Genomic DNA, 6748 nt, shown 5'->3' on the forward strand with positions numbered 1-6748 from the left:
AGAGCCGATAGAAAAGGTATCGAGGCTCCTGTGGGTCACGTCCTGCAGGTAGTGGGCTGTGAAGGTCGTCTGACGCTTCCAGACCCCAGCTTGAAGCACCTGCGTCACAGAGAAGTTTCTCTTGAAGGCCAGGGACGTAGCAATGCCCCTGACGTCGTGTGCCCTAGGGGGACGTGACTGAGGAGGGTCTGGATTCAAGGCGTGATGGATAACCCTTTGAATCCAATCCGAGATGGTGTTCTTGGTGACCCTCCTCTTTGTCCTGCCTGTGCTAACAAACAATGCTTGCACGAGGACGAACTGCAGCTGTTCTCTTCAAGTAATACCTCAGACTCCTCACTGGACATAGTAGCAGCTGGTCTGGGTCGTTTGTTACAGAACGGAGACTCGCGATCCTGAAAGAGTTGGCAACAAACTCAGGGACGAACCTGAACGTTACCTCCCCCCATCCCCTTGAATGGGCGATGTCGTACGAGAGACCATGAAGTTCACTAACTTACTTGGCAGAGGCCAAAGCGAGCAGGAAAGCAGTCTTCCAAGACAGGCGGCGATCAGAGGCCTGGCGTAATGGTTCGAAGGGAGGTCTCTTGAGAGCCCTGAGAACCCGAACCACGTTCCAAGGAGGAAGTCTCACTTCCGACTGAGGGCAGGTAAGCTCATAGCTACGTATGAGTAGAGAGAGTTCCAGCGAGAAAGAAATGTCCACTCCTTTCAGCCTAAAAGCCAAGCTTAAGGCTGAGCGATAGTCTTTCACCGCTGAGACCGAAAGGCGCATTTCCTCCCACAAATAAACGAGGAACTCTGCTATTGCTGGAATAGTGGCATCGAGTGGAGAGATACCCCTCCCACGACACCAACCACAGAACTCTCTCCACTAAGCCTGGTAGACTCCCTCAGAGGACTTTCGCAGGTGCCAAGACATACTCTCCGCAACCTGTTGCGAAAAGCCTTTCTCCGTGAGGAGACGCTGGACAGTCTCCAGGCGTGAAGCCGAAGTGAGGCTACGGTCTTGTGGAAGATGTTGCAGTGTGGTTGTCTGAGTAGCTCGTGTCGTGGGGGAAGCTCTCTTGGGGGCTCCGCCAGGAGCCGTAGAAGGTCCGGGAACCATTCCGCGTGATGCCATAGCGGAGCTATCAGTCATCGACAAGTTGACGGATAGTCTGGTCCTGTTGAGCACCCTTCTTTTCAGATAGAACGGTGGGAAGGCGTACACGTCGATGTTGTCCCGTCGTTGTTGGAAAGCATCTTGCCAGAGTGCCTTGGGGTCCGGGACTGGGGAGCAGTACAGGGGCAATTTGAAATTCAAAGCTGTCGCGAACAGATCCACGGTCGGGGAACCCCACAAAGTCAGGACTTTGTTGGCTATCTGAGGATCCAAAGACCACTCGGTACTCGCTATCTGCGAAGCCCTGCTCAGACTGTCGGCGAGCACATTCCTCTTGCCAGGAATGAAGCGAGCTGATAGTGTTATCGAGTGGACTTCGGTCCACCTCAGAATCTCTACTGCAAGATGGGATAGCTGCTGCGAAAAGTACCTCCCTGCTTGTTGATATAAGCCACTACCGTGGTGTTGTCGCTCATCACCACCACGGAGTGACCCGCTAGGGTCCGTTGGAACTGTTGAAGAGCCAGAAAACGGCCTTCATCTCTAGCAGGTTGATATGCAGGTACTTTTCTGATTCTGACCAAAGGCCTGAGGTCCTCTGGTCCAGAATGTGCGCCCCCCACCCTTCTTTTGACGCGTCCGAAAACAGTGTCAACTCCGGGGGGAGGACGAGAAGATCTACTCCCTTTCGCAGGTTCTCGTCGACCAGCCACCACCGCAGGTCCACTTGTTCCGAAGGTCCTATCGGGACCTGGAAGTCGGGGGAATCGGATCCTTGATTCCACCGGGACTTGAGCCGCCACTGCAGGGATCTCATCCTGAGACGGCTATTTGGAACCAGACGAGCCAGGGAGGACAGGTGACCTAAGAGACGCAACCACAATTGGGCGGGAAGCTCTTCTCGCCTGAGGAAGGGTTCCGTCACCCTCCTCAGCCTTGCTATCCTGTCATCTGATGGAAAGGCTTTGTGGAGATTGGTGTCTAACAACATATCTAGATAAACCAGTCGTTGGGACGGCTGCAGAGAGGACTTCTCGAGATTTACCACGATCCCCAGATCCTGGCAAAGTCCCAGAAGCCTGTCTCAGTGTCGAAGAAGGGTCGACTCCGAATCTGCTAGGATCAGCCAGTCGTCCAGATAACGAAGGAGACTGATGCCGTTCCTGTGCGCCCAAGATGAAATCAGGGTAAACACTCTGGTGAACACCCGAGGTGCTGTGGAGAGACTGAAGCACAGCACCTTGAACTGGTAGGTCTTGCTGTCTAGGCTGAATCTCAAGTACTTCCTGGAAGACGGATGGATTGGGATCTGGAAGTACGCGTCCTTTAGATCCAGTGTGCACATGAATTCTTGTGGTCTCACCGCAAGTCTGACAGTGTCCGCTGTCTCCAAGCTGAACGGAGTTTGCTTGACGAACTTGTTCAGAGCTGAGAGGTCGATGACAGGTCTCCAGCCTCCAGACGCCTTCTTTACAAGAAAGAGTCGACTGAAGAAGCCTGGGGAGCCGTCGACGATCTCCTGTAGAGCATTCTTCTTGAGCATGGTCCCGACTTCTGCCCGAAGGGAAAGCCCCTTTACCAATCCCATGGCATAGGAGCTCAACAACACGGGATTCGCTGTCAGGGGAGGTTGAGATGTCGTGAATGGGACGCGATAGCCTTGGCCGATCACGGAGACCGTCTAAGCATCGGCCCCATGTTGCTGCCACCTGTGCACGCAACTTTGAAGGCATCCCCCCAAAGGTGGACACGCAGGGGGACTGCCACTCCTAGCGCCTCTAGAAGTCTTGCCTCCCCTGGAGGACTTACCGCCCCTCTTGTCCTTGGCAGGAAAGGGCTGGGGCTTAGACACCACTTTCTTAGCTGCCGGTGCCTGCTTTGGTGTCTTGCGAGGCTGCTGCTGCTGTTGCTGCGGAGCTGGAGGCTTGTAGGGCCGAGATGCAAGGGCCCTTTGGAGAAGGGAGTATTGGCTAGACTTCCTCCACCTCTCACCTGTACGTTCCATGTCTTGAGGCTCTTAACAGATTCCCCCCAAGGAGGGAAGTGTGCCTGAGCCTGCAGACATCCACGGTGGGGACCTTCGGATGGATCTTCTTGGTCACCGCATCACGACGCTTCAACACCAAGTTGGCCCATAGGTTGGTAACCTGATGTGCCAGAACTCGATGGAGCGAGTGCCCGAGAGGAGAAAAGTCTCCAGGGCCTTCCTATTGGTCTCCTTAGACAGATCCTCGGAGCGCAATAGGATGCCCAGAGAACCTAGCCAGATATCCAGCCACGAAGTGGCCTGCATGGCGCACTTCGCGACCTTCTCATGGCTCAGGATCTCAAGACGCCGAGAACGTCACCTGCCGGGTGGAGAGCTTCTCAAGAGGAACTCCCCTAGCGAGCTCTTCTACCGAATGATGGAGGGGAAGAGCGAGGCTAGACTCCCCCCTGATCTCAAAATACCTCCTCTGCTGGAGACGATGAGGTGGGAGGAGTTTGTTCCCGGCAAAGGAACGACTGGAGGAAGCGAGAACCGCGAGTTTAGCATTGGCCCTGGCTCTGGCACTCTTCAGCCCCTGGGACCAGGGCAAAGCCGCGCTGGCCTTGGGGGGCTTCTGAGTTCTGTATACCTGATCCAGGACAGTGTCCTTGCCTTCATGGGGGGCGATCACAGGGTCCAAGAACCCGTTGAGCTGTCTCATCGGGCTCCGAACCTGCCGGAAGGCATGCTCAGACTCTTGCTGGTCTCCTCCCTGTGGACTGGAAGCTAAGTCTCCTGTCCCAGGAATCTCTTCCTGGGGAGATGCGTGGACGTTCTCCCGGGGTGCAGCTGGATCCTGACGAATTCGAGAAGACGACTTCGGAATCATCTTGGAGTCTTTAGGTTCCCTCCTGGGCGGGATACACGACCCCAACAAAGAGGTCTGGAAGGCGCTTTCCACGTGAGACGATTCCCCTCCACGAGGAGACGACTCCCCCTTGGTGCCGAGGGGGAGACCGCTACCTCGCTGGATTCTCCTGAGGACGGAAAAGCCTCGTCCTCGGGAGAAGGAGAAAATGCCTGCGAAGGGGACAGAGCCTTCCTGACGGACCTCTTAGGAACCAACTTCTCCCTGGGAGAAGTCACCACGAAGTCCACTCCTCTCTTTCTCTTCAGCAGGGGCGAGGCCGCCGTTGGCTTGTGTCCTTGATCGGCGAGTGCAGGCTTCATAGCCTTCACTAACGCCTGCATCAGAGGACCAAACCAAGACTGCCGAGACACGGACACAAGAGTCCGAAATTCCCTCTGGAGGGAAGGGGATCGGGCGATCCTTCGGAGTGGACACCACTGGACCTTCCTGTAAGGAAAAAGGGGAAGAAAGTTTCTCTGACCTCTCTGATGGGTCTTCCCTATCCTGAAAAAGAGTCCTGCGCTTAGGCGGAGGCGATCCTGATTGCGGTCTGGCGGTACAGGCGTCCCTGCTGCTGTCGCGAGCTGCGGAACCCGACGCGAACGGGGGTCGTGCTGACGCTCGTGCGTAGACGAAACTAAGGAGTCGCGCGCGAGAGGCTATTGAAGCACGGGCGCGCAATCGCGCGGAGACAATAGAGCGCGGGAGCGATCGCGAACGGTCGCGTGGGCGAGATGGAGAGTGAGCGCGTTGGCGAACAAGATCGCTCCGACGACCGCTGTCGATGGTGTCCAGGGGACCTGTATTAAGTCGGAGAGCGATGGCGAGCAGGCGATCGATGGCGCGTTGGCGAGCGATGGCGCATGGCCGAGATGGTTGAAGGAGACCCATGTGTCTCCAGATCCTCTGGGCGCCGACGCGTAGGAGAGCGCTTGCGCGCAGGCGATGAGTCACGCGGGCGGTCTGGAGATCGCCGACGCACTGGGGGCCGTTGACGCGCAGGAGATTGCTGACGAGCAGGCGAACGTTGACGCGTGTGATCGCTGGCGTGCTGGGGATCGCTGGCGAGCAGGAGGGCGACGCATGGAATCCTGTGCGGGAGCTGCCAGCGCGGTGTGCAAAGGCGAACGTTCACGAACGGGCTCAGGAACAGGAGGTGCGTGGGTGCGAGGGCGTACAGGAACCCTGGAAGTACGCGTTGGAGAGCACGAGCGTTGCTGTGCTGGAACAGGCTGACGAGCAGGATCGCGAGGAGAAGAAGAGTCCTTGTCCAAGACCTGAACCGAAGTTCTAGGTCGCGTGGGCGAGTGTGGGCACGTGTCAGGAACTGGGAGCGCAGGTGCGCTCTGACAGTCAGGAGTTCTAGTGCGCTCAGGAGACCGATGGCGTGCTGGGCGCACAACAGGAACGGCAGGGTGTTTGATGTCCTGAGGAGAACGCTGGCGAGCAGTGGGGCGACGATCATCAGGAGAGCGCTGGCGAACAGGAGAGTGCTGGCGATCAGGAGAACGCTGACGAGCAGGAGAGCGCCTGTGCGCTAACACTGCAGAAGGGCGCGCAGGGGAACCCTGACTCGCAAGGGAAGCACCCACACCGTGGGAGGCAACCCTTTGCCCCGAAGGGACCGTTGCCCGTCGGATGGCGAGGTCAGACTGCTGGCCATCTGCACCAGAAACGGAAGGTCTGGAAGGCGTTGGAGAACGAGAGCGATCCCCGGAGAGGTCTAAGGAAACTGGAGCTGCAGGCTGCTTACGGCGAGGAGAGTCCCCATCGGAGGAAGGAGGCGAAGATTCAAAAAGGCGCCTCTTAGCACCCTTATAGGAAGACGGGAGCCCCTTGCAGCGCAGCGGACGGTGAGCCTTACGGCGAAGGCGGCCACGAGGGAGGTCGTCAGGATCATCAGTCCTCCGAAGGGGAGTCTCAGTCAGAGCGCTCCCCCGAGAGGGAGGCTTGGCCGCAGAAAAGCCCGTTGGACTCCCTTCCCCCTTCGAAGGATGTACAGTAGGGGGAGGAGAGCCTTCAGCAACGTCATCCACATCAGGAACCGCAGAAGTTTGCCCAGACCCGTTGGAAGCCTCTGCCACCACGACGTCGACGATACAGAGGATCTACCTCTGCTATCACCGGCGACTGCTTAACAGTGGCCCCCAACTGGACAAGGTCAAACAGGGCTTCCTTGGAGGGCAGGCCCTTCAGCCCCAAGGAAGCCCAAAACTGAAAAAGATCATCATGAGACACAGGATCATTATCAAAAGCCTCCCCCGGAGGAGGAGGGGGAGCCGCCCCGCTATGGGAGGCAACACCCTCTCCCCCAACCGAAGGACGGGAAACGGAACTAGAGCCTGCGCTCCCACTCGGCAGTCTCTCCTTAGGAGCCGGACGCGGGGGAGCTTCGGAGGAGGTTTGGGCGGCGGAAGAAGAGTCCCGAGAGCCTTCCTCCTTTAAGGCAACCCCAGAAGGAGAACGGTCTCTCTTGGACTACTTCTTACGCCGGCGGCCAAACCTCTCCCACTGGGAGGCAGACCACTCCCTACACTCACTACAAGTATTTTCTGTCACACAGTCGGCCTCGACACTGTGGGCAAAGTGTGAGGATCCGTATCCACCGCAGACATGAAAGTATCGCAAGGGCGACCGGCAATACCAGGGCACTTGCGCATGGTGGACATCCAAGGGCGAGGCCAACTTCAAAACACACAAGCTGAGGAAAAGCAAAAAAGATTAAGGCTGTCAAACGAGGACGATGGACAGACACGTCTGTTCA

The sequence above is a fragment of the Palaemon carinicauda genome, chromosome 1 (genome assembly GCF_036898095.1).
Source record: "Palaemon carinicauda isolate YSFRI2023 chromosome 1, ASM3689809v2, whole genome shotgun sequence".
NCBI classification, from domain to species: Eukaryota; Metazoa; Arthropoda; class Malacostraca; order Decapoda; family Palaemonidae; genus Palaemon; species Palaemon carinicauda.